This window comes from Aphelocoma coerulescens, chromosome 3 (genome assembly GCF_041296385.1).
Source record: "Aphelocoma coerulescens isolate FSJ_1873_10779 chromosome 3, UR_Acoe_1.0, whole genome shotgun sequence".
Lineage (NCBI taxonomy): Eukaryota > Metazoa > Chordata > Aves > Passeriformes > Corvidae > Aphelocoma > Aphelocoma coerulescens.
Genome location: NC_091016.1, coordinates 85,162,978 through 85,177,907, shown reverse-complemented (window position 1 = coordinate 85,177,907; position 14,930 = coordinate 85,162,978). Strand labels below are relative to the sequence as shown.

Here is a 14,930-nt window from a genome sequence, read left to right as displayed (position 1 = left end):
ATCCACCTATGGATCATGACCTACCGCTACATTTTAGACAGTTACAGCCTGAATTGGCATTTACAGGTTCTCATTCTACTAATGACATCAGAATGATCAAAGATACCCTGGAAAAAAATATACCTTTTGCTTCTATTTTTGAAAAAAAAAGCACTGGGAAAATTACACACCCACAAACTATGTAAAAAACTAAGGTTTGAAAGTCAAGCTCTGAAGACTTGAGAAGTAGCAGTTAAACCCTGTGACTTCAATTAAACCCTGTGACATTGGCTTTAACTACGTGACTAAACACTACCTATCCACAGAGAATCCATCTCTGGATTCTTTCAGAAGGTGCATTGCTCATCAACATGAACAAGTGTTCAAAACCTTGCTTTCTCCACAATTATTGTATGACACCATGTCACATCTAACCAACACAGTTCAAGCCTTGTTTTAGTAACTCCAAGGAGGAGAAAATCCAGGAAGAGATGCAAGTGTCATAACCAGTCACTAATTTTCGTTGCCTGATTTGAGATGCAAAGCATTCTGAAAAAAAATGGGTCCTAGACAGTATAAAGCACAGTTCCCAATGGCTACATCATCACTACTTAAAAGCTTTAAATTTCCAAACACTTCTGTGCTTATGTGGTCTTGATAATATTCTTTTAAACACAGCTTGTGTATAATAAACATCTAGATTGAGGTAAATTAGGTTACAGTTATGCAAGAGATTTCTCAGAGTGCCATTTAAACCAGTGGGACTCCTCAGATACCTCCAACATGCGTTTAAGTGTAAATACACCTTACCAAACCACTCCTTTTTCACAGGCAGACGAAAATAAAAAAAGGATAGCTCACCTTTCTCCTAAACTACACATAGCAATAGCTCAATATTAAGAATTATATTTCATGAGGTTTCATTCAAATGAAATCAACAGGAATTTCACTGAGTCAAGTTGCCTGTTTGGGAAAGTACTTTAGAGCATTAACCCTACGCTCTAAAGTCACATAAGTCCCATCACATACTTCAGGTTTACCTAAGTATCTAAGTATTATCCTCAGCTGGAAATGAGATAGTTAAACAATTTTCCTACTCAAGTTCAAACTGTGTTACTAGGTAGGTTAGCAAAATAAAGGTTGCCAGCAAATTACAGAGATAAAAAGTACACCATTCTATTAAAGTATTTTATATGTCTATGAGAGGCAGCACAACCTGACAATTTTCAACCTGAAGCTCTACTTCTGGATACTACAAGTAGGATTCCTTAGATAATAGTTACACTTCCTCTTGCCTCACTCCCCTAATTTTTAACAACTAAGTCTGACATCCTTTAGAGCACTAAAAAAAACCCCAAACCCAACTTGCTACCTGTAACAAAATAATTATGGAAATTCCATGTGACTGCAGGCCATGGACTGTCACATACAGCCATGAGGACTGCTTATGGACATGCACTGCCCTGGGAGCAGATTCCCAGGCAACCAGAACAAGTCACATAAGCCTTTTCCTGATCCTCTTTACCTCTCCCCTATGGGCAAGTGGGAAAACCATCAAGCCTTCACCTACTCCCTCTTCACATACGTGCACAAGCAGAGAAAAAAGGAAGAAAGCAGTCGTGGTACTTCTAAGCAGCTGACTACAAAAATATTTAATAGTGCCAGAGATCCTCAATGCAGGAAAATTAGAACACTACGATTGAGTACAGAGTTAAGGGAGGCTACCTGCAGATAGACTGCGTTACAGATAAACTATGCCCACACCAGTAAGCCAGGCAATGCCAGGAATCATTCCCTGGAAATGGAATTCACTGTCACAGAGACTGCTGAGCTGCCACACACCAGCACAGCATCCCCCTAACACAGGCCAGCTACAGGTCTCCCATGCAAATTTCCTGTTCTGGAAGGCAAGAGAGTTAAGCAGCATTGACAAGGGCTAACCCACAGCACTTTGCTTCAGAACCAGAAAATGGTCTTGCGTGCATTTAACAAACCGCAGGGAAGTGATCACAGCCTCTCCAAGCTTTATCTGCTGTTATTCCTAGAGAAATATTTTAAAAGTGGCAAATGCAATGATGAAGCACACAAGCAATGCCTGATCAGCAGCACCTGACAAAAGTCACCTACGCATTGTAGCACACAAGAAGAAAATTAGAAACTCGTAGAGTTCATCTTGCCTTCTTCCTGTTTCCTCTGAGTAGGCAGATGTTGCATATGAACTACTGATTCAGTCTCACTTATTTTCTCACTTAAAAAAAAAAGTTTTCTACATTTAGAACACATTCTTACAGTAAGGCTACTGTCTAATAAAGAAATAAGGTAGAACAGCTAAGAGACTCTACTTTTGAGTGCTGATCAACCAGCAGTAAATACTTCAAAGCAAAGTTATTTAAAAATTATTCTTCTTTTAATTACTAGTCATTACCAAATTTACTTCTGTAGACTAAGAACGTGATTACTAGCGAGTCTATTTTGTTATGCTGGAGCTACAGCAATACTGGCAAATACATTTTCACAATAGATAAGTGCAAAACCAACAAAAAAACACATTTGACAACTGACAATATGCAGCTATTCTTTGTTACCAGTCTTGAAACAAATTTCTCTGACATTTCTTTACATTTTCAGTTATCTAGAAATGGTCTATTTAAAACTGCCCTTTTCATAATCTGATGCCTCTGACACCTTTGCTCTAATGTTAGAATGTGCAATATATCCCACAAAAAATGCATGATGCAAAACCCATTTCCCACTGCTTAAACATTCATTATCCATTTCAGTAAGGACAAACAATTTTGTTTAACAACCCTCTTGGGCACGGATCTAACTTTCCAGCTGTGCCTAGCTCTGACCACTGAAAATTCCTATGTTACCTGTATCTTTCAGGTACAGTTCATCAGTAAATGAACTGTTTTCCTAGAAAAGTGTTTTTGTTGATTTACAAGAAAAACTTTATCGTATGCTTTGTTATATGTACTTTAAAAAATATATTAAGCTGTGTTGTGTTACTTGACTTTCACAAAGCAAGTGACGAAAACTATGTGGCACAACCAAATAAAAATTACATACTCTTTTAAGTAGATGAAAAACAATCAAAACCAAGCGAGACGTTTCTATTTCTTTTTTCCAGGAGCGATACGCACAGACCGTACCGACATCAGCAGGTTCAAGAGTTGAGCACAAGCAGCAGCCTGATGAGCAGGTGACAGCAAGCAGACAGCTCCCTCGTGCCTCTAAGCAGCGTCCCGGAGCGCCCGTCCCGGGGAGCCGGTGGGAGCCAGGCCACCTCTCGGGATGGAACCCCGGCCGGAAGCGCGGCCCCCGCCCGCCGCCCCCGGGCCCGGCCCCACCGCCGCCGCCGGAGGAGGAGGAAGCCCACGGGCCCCGGGACGCGGCCGAGCGCGCCCACCCGGCGCTCCCGCCCCCGCTGCTCTCCGGCGGCCCCGCCGGGAGAAGGGGAGCCCGGCTGCCGCTGCCCACGCAAACTCCTCGGGGCGCCGACCCCCGAGAAGTCCTGGCTCACGGGCATGGATCCCCAGGGCTGAAACGCCTTCCCGGTGGTGGGACCGCGGCCGGGGAAAGCGGCACAGCCCCCCGCGGTCCCCAGCGCGACTCTCTCGCCGCTCCCGCCACCCGTCCCGCCGCCCGCTCGGCCGGGCAGAGCGGCAGCCGGTCCCGCGGAACTGCCGCGCCCGCGGCGCGACGCCGCCGCTCGGCTCGCCTCACCTCACCTCACGGCGTGGCCGGAGCCCTGCGGAGCCCGGCGCAGCACAAGCCCGGCCTGAGCCCATCCCTCCGGGAAGTTTCCTGCCATCGCAGAGGCCGGGGAAAACAAAAGCTTCAGAGCCAGGAGCGGGAGGAGGAGGAGGAAGGGCAGCGCAAGCAGAGAAGTGAGGGGCATTGCTCGCCCGCCGCGCCGCTGCCCTCGGCTGCCGACTCCCGCGGAGGGCAGCCCGCTCAGCGCCGCCTCCCCATTTGCTTCGGCGGCGGCTCCGCTTCCCGGCCGGAGCCGCGGAACCGGCGGACCGAGGAGCCAGCAGGCGAGCCAGCGCCTGCCTCCCTCCCGCCTTCCCTCCGTCCGTCCCTGCCTGCCCGCCCGCCGGCAGCACTCCCCGCGCCACCCGTCCCGCCCGCCGCCGCCACCGCAGAGCCCCGCCCGCGCCGCGGCTCCGCCTCCCGGGGGCGCGCGCACGCTCCGGCCGAGCGGCTCCCGCCGCCCCCGGTGGCCGTGGGCGCTTCCTGGCGGAGCGGCCGCGCCGCCCCCGTGCCCCGCTCCCGCGGGCGGCGCAGGCTGGGCTCAGCAGATCCGCGAGGGCCCCCGTGTCATTTCTCACCACCCAGCGCCGAGCAGGCTGCTCCTGTAAAGTTCGAGGCGTCTGCTTAAAAATCCAGGTAAAAGATGCTGAAGAGCAGGATTAACAAATGCAAAGGAGCGCCAAGCCTCCTGCTAGGCAGAGACATAAATATGGTGTGCTCTTGGTACTGCAGTCCTTGTGTACATAAAGGGAAAATTAATATATCTCTAAGAGTCACTTTATTGTATAGAGTTCTGCCAGGTGATTTTTAAGGACTAAGACAAACCTTTATGTCGCCTCACTGCCTACACAGCTAACTTTATAAGGAAGATCTTCCAAACCGGATATAGTTGCAATGCTAAGGTTGCATGGTGTGTGGCATTGGCAGCTATATCGCTTCCAAACTGGGATAGGGTAACTACTGATGGTGAGAAGTGCAAGGCTATAGATCATAATTTCAGGCCAAAGTCTGCATGGTTCAGGGTAGCTAATGTAGTTTTAAGTAATTGTTTTAATATATAAGTATGTATTATTGCCAAGACTCACTATATCATATTAAATGGCTATAAAAGGATGTAAACTGATATGAAAACTACTTTCTCTTACAAAGCTTGGTGTCTGAAGGAAGAGTCTTTCATGATCCCTACTCCTATTCAAAGTGCATTTACCTGATTGCCAGCTAACAAGTCTCTCTCTACATAAGATCACAACTGTACAAAGTGAACTCGGACCATTAAAGAAGAGAATAAGGAAGCTTCTCGTTATCCCAAATGGATCTCTTAAGCCGACAGCTGATGGGACGCCAACAGAATGCTAGCAGCTACATCCAGTCAAAGTACTGACGCTGCTTTGATTTTTTGAGAAGTTCAACTCAATCTTGATTGAGTTCGACAGGCCTGCACCCACCAGGCTATGGCTGGGAACTGCAAGGCGGATACAGAGAAAAATAAATTCTTTCTGTCTGCTTTACAGAATTCTTGACTGGGTAAAATTATTTCTTTATTCTTAAATTTTCTTTTACTAGTGGGTGCGAGCACTATTTTTTGGTTGCAATTTCCTGTCAGAGTTAAGTTCAGTTCTCATCACTGTTAAGTTCTGCTGCTCATTTTGAATGCAAAAGAAAAGACCTAAAAGAACCTGTGGACTTTGTTTTTTTGGGATGCACGCTGAACTCCTCCCATCTAAAATAGGCACAACTAACCATCCCCACAGGGGGCTTCTGATTTGTCTTGCTGTGGTTGGATAACATATTTAAAGGGTTTTTCTAGCGTAGGGGAGACATGATATATTGATTCAATTTGAAAATCCTCAGATATTATCACTGCACTCCATCTTGTGGAAGAGACAACAACATGTTTTAAAATGATCCTGTAGTGGTTTGAGTAATTAAATCTAACAATGTTTGGTTCTTACTGCCAAAGCAAAGAACTACATTTAGCAATGGATACAAGAAATTGCTTAAGTCTTAATTTGCCTAATTGTACTCAGTGGATTTGTGTAAATGTCCCTTGGTTTTACATATGAGCTTCACATCTTCTTTGTTTTGGATAGGAGCTTTCTGAAGAGCTTAATTGGAAAAGCGAAACTAAAGAAAAGAATCTGCTTTCTAGGTGAGGTTGCCAATGAGCACTCCAGATTTGAGAGAGATTTGGGGATGGTGATCTGTTGGAAATATGTGGCTGGGGTAAAGACTCTGCTAAGCAAGATTGCTCTGTAGGGAACTTACTGGGTCTGGGGTTTGGTCTGTGTGGTTTTGGTGGTTTTTTGTTACCACCAAATTAAGTACAGTAATCCAGTTGTATCTGGACAGTGTATTGAGGATCACTATCTTACAAAAAAAAAAGGAAAAGAAATTATGAGATTCTCTCATATCTTTCTGAAACTGCCTTTCATGGCTTGTGACCTTTTTCCCCTTAATGTTCAGTGCTGCTTTGGGAAATCAAAATAGGTATTGAGGCTACAACTGTGAACCATAGCAAGTCATAGTCATACATATTTGTGTCTGGCCAAATTCAGAGAAAATTGAGAAATGTATCTGGATTCACTGCTATAAAAAGGTTAACCTTATAATAGTTGCCCTAGGACAAGCTTGAAGATAAAGCCATTTAACTTTAATGAATAACTTAAAATACAAAGGGCTAGTTATTCTAACTGTTCCTTGGGCGGAAGCAAAAGGGTTTTATTGAAAAAAGACTGTGGAAAAGCTTAGTCATTCAGACCCAAAGAAGCTGGAAAAAACAGGTCTTGCATGGGAAGGAGTTAGGAGAAAATTCTGTTGTACAAATGAGGATCCTCTGAATTACCTCACCCCAGAAGTAGGTTCCACAAGGAGATTGAACTTAATTAGCAGCCGTGAACTATGCTTTTCTTTTTCCTTTTTTTTTAGTTTTTCCCCCATAACTCCCCCCTCTCTTGCAGTAGCAGTAATGTCTGTGCATCTCCCTGTGATGTGGCATGGAACAGCAGTGCTGAATGAAGAACTGGCATTTTCTGTTTCATTTACCAGGGAGGGGGTTAGACAACAACTTGCTGATGGCTGTTGTGCTTTACTGCTCCAAACAGAGCTGTCTGGTGAGGTAAAATTGATCTAACTAATGCCTCAGTGCAAAAAGGCCCTGGAGGTGGAGTGTCTCTGTCTACTATTCTAATAGTGGAGACAGATCTCATTAATTCCTGATGTATACTTAAGGCAGGCAATCTTCATTGACTACAGTGTTTCTTAGCCTTTTCCAGACTCCTTGGTCATTTTCCTAAAGCAATTACTCATTACTCCGTCACTGCACTGATTACATTAAATTGTTACTATTATTACAATGAAAGTAACATCATGTTTATGTTAATTCACTTCATACACAACTGTCAGAATTCTTGAAACAGTCCTCAGTTGAAAGAAACCTACACGAGCATTTTGGCATTATTTAGACTCTTTCTGATTATGCTTTTCGATACTGTATGTAAAAACTTGGAGCAAATGACCAGACCTTTTTGTGAAACCATTAGTATTGTGTGATGGGAAATCAGGACATTACTGCTCTTGAGTATTTACTCCCGTTCAGCCTCACAGATTTTTTTTTTCCTTACAGAACAGTCCAAAAAGTAATGTTGGGACAGGGGTAACAGGGAAGATTCCCCACAATGAAGTCTGCTTTTTCAAAGCATTGAACATGGATGATAAAATAATGCAGTTAGGTTTGGGGTTTTTTCTAAGAGTAGCAAGAAACATGCAGATGAACAGAACAAAAGTCAGATGTTAAGAGAATTTATATTTGCATTTACTTTATTAAGAAGTGAGTTGTATACAATCCCAATAGAGTCTTGAGTTTCAAGGCTGCCTCTGAACTCTGTGCCCTGGAGAAAAGAGACTTCAAAATGTAGTTTCTGCTATATGCAACATAAAAAAACCCTTATCATCCTTTTTGCCTGCTTTTTTCTTTGTAATAGAATGAATTTGAAGACATGAAAAAACACGGTATAGTGTAACAACGAAGGGACAGTACCAAGGTCTGACCTTGGTGGATTATTCATGTGCTTGAAGTTACACAAGTATTTTGTTCTGTTTACCACAGTAACTGGAGCGAGGGAAGAAAGACTGGGTAAGGATTACAGTGGAAAAACAGGCTGCTATTTTGAAATGGAAATTTATGACATTGACCTAAGAATTGGTGCAGAAGGCTGGTGAATTTGAGCTGAGTTTGAAATGTAGCATTTCACACCTTTTCTCTAGAAAAATGAAATGCTCTGGAGCTGTGTTTGCAGTGGAACAAATATCAACTAATCATTTAATCACAGCTTCATTACTTTGTTTTCTATCCTGTTTTCCTTCTGAGAGGAAGAGAGAAAGAGAAAGCATGTCAGCAAATTTTTTCTCTTTGCCAAGCAAATATGAGATAGTTTAGTATACAATTTCAGGTATTGCCACTCATTCAGTGTCTGTTGTCCTCTTTTGGCCCTCTGACTTCTATTGAAGTAATTCCTCTTTTATTTCTTATAGCAGAGATGAAAAGATGGTCAACAAACCTCACAAATTCACCTGCCTCTCAAAGGCCATTTGCTGCTTCAGTTGCTACTGTTTGCCTTTGAAGCAAGATAAACCAAAGCTCTATTGCATCTGTGCACCATCCACATCAGCACAAAAAAAAATGTTTTGGGAAAATTCAGTGTTCAATTTCCAGTCTACAAGACCCTGTAGTGTCTGGGCTGTAACTTAAATCCTTCAGCAATTATAATAATTTTGGCAGCTTGTGGAAGTGGAGGGCATGGCACGGAATAGTCTCCAATGTGATATTTTGTTCTTAAAGCTCAATTCTGAGGACATGTATCTTCATCCCATGTCCCAGTTTTAAGAAAGGAATGAGTCTTACAACACTTCTCTTCATTTGGACACTCCCATAATAGAACCAGCCAACCTCACCTTGTAGTTAATGTGCTGGACACTTCCTAGTAATTCTGATCTTGGCAGGGAGGCTATGTCCAGTATTACTGAAACTGATAAACTCTTTTTAATATGACATTTGTTTCATTTTGTTCTGTAATTCAGGAACTGGGGCAAAAAATATTTCCTAGATTTCCTAGAGAGAAACTATAGACTTCTTTCCCCACTCTCTGCCCTCCCCTCCTCCCAGTTCAGTGTTTCCCATGCTTCCATGTATGGGGTGTAATAAAAGAAGTGTACTCTTTCCCCCATTCCAGTCCCATCTGTGACTATTTTTGGAAATTTGCTATTGTGTCATGTTCAGCCTAGATTTATATCCACTTCAGTTACTTGATACAATTTTCAGTAGGATCTCTATGATACGTGCTGGTATCTCTGTTTCAAAACAGTTATTTTTGCTGATAACATAGGAATTAAAATTAGCAGTCTTTGTTTTCAGCAAATCCTTGAGGATCCTTATGTTACAGTCTAGTGAAACTGGCTGGAATGACTTTCCAATGTCTTAGTGCAGGAAACTATCTACAGTGTAGTATCTGAACGTGACCAGTGTTTTGTGCAACTACACTCTAAGAAAAGAGTAACAATATAGGACTTCTGTCACAAGCACCTTTCTTTTGTGATACCACAAATTTGGTAATCTAATTCTGTGCATCATGTTAGAATTGTTGCCATTCATTCATCAGCAGATTTAACTTTCAGAAGATGCTTGAAGTAAAGATGGACAACATGGATGATATTTATTAGAAATATTTTCATTTCTTTTTATTCAGAACTGAAAGCAGTGCCCCAAGAACTTAATTTTATGAAGTTACCTCTATAATAAAAGAAGTTTCTGAACTTCTAAGCAATGAAAAATGCTTCACAGATCCTCCAGTTAAATACAAATAACGGTGAAAAACTCATTTATCATTGAAAGAGAGCATTACTTTAAGTATACCACTTACCATTGGGAAATACCTGTGTTGGAATCCCCTTCTCTGAACTGGTAAGTAACTTCAGCAAAGAATGAATGAAATAGTACTTTAAAACAAAATTTTCTATTCAGTTAGTTTAATGAAAATATTAGAATTTTACTGATATATTGCACATAATTTTTAGTTCTCTCTTTAAAATAGTTACTACTCTACTTTGATTGTACCTGGAATTAGCTAAGTTTTCAAATTCTCTGTAAGTTCCCTTTGTTCTAAGTATGTCATACCATTTTTGGAACAGCACTAGTAACTCAAGAGTGGCTTTAACCTGTGGAGGCCTTTACAATTCACACCCCTCAGAGGGGAAAAAGATGTCCTAAGAACCTACATGAATGGGGAAGATGTCCCCCTGAGTTGGACTGTGGATCTTTTTTTTCTCAGATGGTGGCAAGAGATCCTAGCACACATCAGGTACTTTGAGTGTACGTTAAATGCCATCTCTCCTCCAGAAATGCTCATTGAAGTTCCAGCTGTGCTTTTCCCTCTGAACTTTTTATTTATACACTCCCTAACCAAGACCCTTCCAAGTTGCAGGATCTTCTCATCAACAACTCCCAGGCTCTGTTGGTTGTTCATGTCACCAGAAGAAGGAAGCTGGATGGGGGGGATCCTGATGACAGTGGAACCTGTGTCCATTCGTTTCATCATCCTCCCACATCTCCAAGCAGAGCATCACTGGGCAGCATCCACCTGCTCCTTGGTTAACCTTCAAGAAGTGACGGGTGATGTCAGGGTGTCTCTGCTTCATGCCCTCCTCCAGTTCCCCTAGCTCTGTATTTTCAGTCCTGTAACTATTCCCTTTGTACCATTTGTTGTTTGTTGTTGTCCATTTTTTGTCCTTGTTTTCATTACCTATAGCCTTCTCCCTCCCTTGGGGGTCTTCGAGGTTTTGCTAATACAAAATTCTGTTTTTCTAAACAGAAAAGCAAATAGAAACAGCAGCAGTAGGAAAAACTGTTTACAGAATGCATATAAGCTTGGCTACCTTTTTGAAACTCTTTTCTTTGTATTCCCCTAGCTTCTGTGGCTCTTACAAAGGTAAATCCTTGACTAGTCCTTTCACTGTCCTTTTATTGGATTTGTTGTACATGAACTTACCAAATTCCTGTCTGAACCTGTTGTTGGGATCTGCTTCCCCAACCTCTTTTGGCAGCAAGTCCAGAAATACACTAGCCACTGTAAAGTAATGTGTTCTTTTTATCTGTTTTAATTTAATTCTACTGAATGAGCCAAACTCTGCAATTTGATGAAAAATGGCTCTATATTCATCCTTTCAGCCATCTTCATGATTTCATAAAGCTTGGACAAGTCTCACCACTGCATTTTCCCAGTTGAAAATTTTTTAGTCTGATCTCTTAAGACAGCCTCTCCCTTTAATGCCTTTATTAATTTCAGTTATCTTGTATGTATCTTCCCTAAATTTTCATGTCCTATTCCAGATATTAACACTAATTTCATTTTGAGTCCCATGAACAATTACTTTTACCATTTTTTGTATAATGCTTGAATATGTCTATTGGTCCCAGTGCTGTAGGTCTTCCAAAGGAACAGCTCTACTTGAAGTGGAATTCTTATTTAAATAAGCTCAAACATATCTTTGTTATAAGTTAGATGAGGTGAAAGCACTCTAGGTCCTAGCTAGGAAGACAACAGAGAGAACAATGTGGAGTTGCCTTTGGATCAGTACCTGAGACCTGAGATTGAAAAGCCAGCTGCTTCTTTTGGGGCTGGGGATCTCCATGCTGAGTATGGAAAGAGGAGAGGACAGGGTGTTCTTTAAGCATCATTGAAATCTTCATAGGTTTTGCTTCCTTTTTTAAATCTGTTTTCCAATTTTTAGATGCATAAATGCCAAAAGTGAGCAATTAGGAGGTTTTTATCAGAGACTGCATGACATTGAGTGTGTGTATGTGTGGAAATACCCCTCATATGATGCACTCTTTGACTGGAAGGCTTTGCATTAGAGTTCAAACAAACAGATACAGGCTCAGGAAAGAAATTTTTTAAAAATCTGTTTTCCTTAAAGGAGTAATGGCTTTCTAAAAATCAGACATTTTTCCTATTACATTTTTCTTGGCACATTAGTTCTTGTCTGTTCAGTATTCAAACGAAATAATAATGTAGGACATCTGTAGAGGCAATAGCACAGAGATCAGACTATTCTTTTATAAGGTTCTTTGCTGTTTTAGTTTTGTATTTTAAAAATCAAGATATTTTAAATCCCGTTTTGTAGCAAATTAAAGAAGGTGCTAGCTTTTGGGATTTTTTAGGGGGTAAGTGTTGTAAAATATTCAAAGAATATGTAAAATACCTATTTTAAAATTAATATTTTCACACTGTTCTATTCTTATGAATGCTGATTAATGGGGAGGAAAGGATTGTTAATGTGAAAGCCCTGTGTCCTTTTAAAGCAACTCTGTGTTACTAAAAATAAACAAGTTTGTAGAATGAACTTGTTACTAGTGATGAGCATAGCCTTTCCATTTTTGTCTTCAAATTGACCAGCTGACACCAGATCTGATTTTTTTTTTTTTTCCATGCAGGGAGGAGGTGATTACAGGAAAGTTGGGTTTTAACAAAAAAAAAAACTTGATAAGGCTGCCCTTTTTTCAATTTCAGATCATGTTTACTGAAGCATACTTCTCCTGATTGCTCTACATGAAGTCCTTTCTAATTTTATGATTGATGTCTGTAAATACACGGGCAGTGAGACAGCAATCACCAAAGAGGGAGAAGAGCTATGAATAAATTTAGGGTTGAAATAGAAAATGTTTCTAATAATCAGAAGAATCAGGTTCTGGAATAGTTTTTCAACAGAAGTCCTGGTGAGATGATCTTTCAGTACAAAGATTACATCTGTGATTTCTAGCTCTGCCAGTTTGGTGACAAGACTGTAACACAGCCTGCAGTCTTTATTTCTTGTGCAGCACTGAAAAATAAAAAACCCAGTCCTGAATTCCAGTCTAAGCATCCTACTTTCTATGTGTGTCATAGCTACATTTCTAATTTAGGGATTAAAAGGAAAAAAATCCACATTCTTCTCCACTACACCTTGCCTGTGCAGGCAGTGAGCTCTTACTGAGCTGTGGAGTTTATTTAACATAACTTTTGTGAAAGCATCTGTGGACGTTTTAGACATGACTGTTTTTCTGCTGGAGGGCACTGCCATCAGAGCAGAGCTGACAGAAAGGCTCACACAAGTGTTTCTTATTTTCTTCAGCAAAAGGTCAGCCAAGATTAGCTCAAAATACATTAAGCAATAGGTTAAACGACGCCAGCTGACTTTGTGCAGAAGTAGATTAGGAGTGCCCACAAAGGCCATTCCACAACTGAGCTCCACAGGCAAGTGAACTCGGAAAGAAAGGACAGCAACAGCTTCTGCCATTTCTGTGGTGACTGACACAGCTCAGTAGCTGTATCTATGCAACCAGTTATTTCTGCTTCAATCTGAGTTACAGTCTCCTCGCAGAGAGGACCATTGAAATATTAGGCTTGTAACAATTCTGGACAGGTTGAAAACACTGTACTTCCAGATATATGCATTCTCAGATGCTTTCCTGTGGTGCAGTGAGAAATGCCTGGTAGATGGAAGGAAAAATCAATGGGCAATACAGACTTGTGCTTACTTTCATGCTGCCCTTATCCCCATTTCTTCTTGGCCTGTTTGGATGGCTCTGTACCACACTGCTGGTCCTTGCAAGTGCTGAAATGCTGGTGAACAGGTGTTTGACACCTTGACCAATAAACATCAGTAGATGTTTACACGAGCAAGAAGTAAGAAACATGTACTAAATGATTACATCTTCTTTCCAGCAGTGAGTGACTTGTGACCTTCATAAACCACTTGTTCTTCCTAGGAGTTACATCCCAACTGCTGTGTTTATTAACTACACATGAACTTTTACTTCAGCGTGATTTTTGGGATGTTCTACTTTGTTTTAAATCTACTTCTGCTTTTGACCTCCATAACATCTCATGGCAATGAGTTCCACAATTATACATTAAAAGAAGGACTGGTTTGCAGGACTGGCAATGCACTGTAGCTACACATTCCCCAAAGCCCGTTTGCCATTTTAGTGCCCTCGTTGCAAAGTTCCAGCCTACAGGGACACATGCAGAAGCTAGAAATGGAAAAGATCTATTGTATCATAGTGTTAGCTCCAGCCTTAATAGAAAATGTTTCAGTCACAGCTTGACATTATAACATCAGTGTACTTAAAAGATAGAGCAGGTCTCAGAACAGTCTGCAGGGTGCAAAAACAAAGACTTCGACAGCCCCCAGGGTGTTTTTCCTCAACAGAATGAACAGGGCAGGACTCATGCTAGAGCTACTGTGAACATCTCTATTGGAATAGTTGATAATTTGAGTAGGCTTGTCATTTTCCTGACAATTGTAGTTCTAGAGATATTTCCTGTCCTTCTTCAACAGTTGCTAACACTGTGTGCATTTCCCTGCATAGGTATTACAGAGATTAAATTGTTTTATTAATGAACCACAGTTTGTAAGTATCTTCATGGGGAATACAGCTGGTTTTCCATACCATAAACACTGGTTAAAGAAGAGGCAATAAACTGGTGACAGTTTACCAGAAACAGTCAGTCTAGAAGTAGAGCTCAGTCTTGAAACATGAAGGTAGTAACTCACTGTGGTAATTTTCTAAGGATTATGCAGGATTGTTTCTCACTGAAAATTACTTGATCAATAGTGGGTTCCTTATTTTTCCCCTATGCTCTTCTGTATTTCAGAGAAATAGGAAATTAAGGAATAGGAAGCATTGCATCACTTTATTTTAGATCACATTAAAGCATCACAGTAGTCATGTCTACGATTATATAAACTAAGAACAAAAGAAGAACCATAAACCATTGAAAACCACAATTTCCTCTGGAATAATTCAGAATAAATAAAGGTCAGTTATTTTAAACAAAAACTCCTTTAGTAATCTACTGAGGGCTTTCCCTAACAAACAACAACACTGCAGATTTATATAATACATTTATTTAGTGGCAATCCAAAGTGGTATACAGATGGTTTATGGGAATATTTCACGCATCTCTAAAAAGCAATCTCTTCTTGAGTAGAAAAATTGCAATTATCAACAATAATACACAGTATTCTGGATCAGCAGTGTGATTTCTGGATATCTGGATTATTCCATCTATAGGCAAAATATATAAGCTGCTGTCCATTTTCCTCCTCTCAGAAAATAATAAGAAACAAATGCTGAAGAAAATGCCTAACTATGTGCTAAA

The 14,930-nt window shown here is 41.1% G+C and overlaps 1 protein-coding gene and 1 long non-coding RNA gene across 6 annotated transcripts in view; one reads left to right on the top strand and one right to left on the bottom strand.

The window, feature by feature from the left end:
• Positions 1-4,053, bottom strand: part of GPR63 (G protein-coupled receptor 63) — a 29,599-nt gene extending 25,546 nt beyond the window's left edge. For all 4 annotated transcript variants that reach the window (XM_069011117.1, XM_069011118.1, XM_069011120.1 and 1 more), the window contains exon 1: positions 3,711-4,053. The gene's annotated coding sequence lies outside the window, so the exon portion shown is untranslated. The remainder of the gene's footprint in view (positions 1-3,710) is intronic.
• A 117-nt stretch (positions 4,054-4,170) lies between these two features.
• On the top strand, positions 4,171-12,635 carry LOC138108444 (uncharacterized). 2 transcript variants are annotated; one of them, XR_011149965.1, is made up of 6 exons: positions 4,171-4,371; positions 4,885-5,259; positions 5,826-5,884; positions 7,716-7,867; positions 9,477-9,691; positions 10,206-12,635. It is a non-coding gene; the product is annotated as an uncharacterized lncRNA (long non-coding RNA). The 2 variants fall into 2 exon arrangements; XR_011149964.1 differs by having other exon boundaries at positions 9,477-12,635.
• Positions 12,636-14,930: the final 2,295 nt, after the last annotated feature.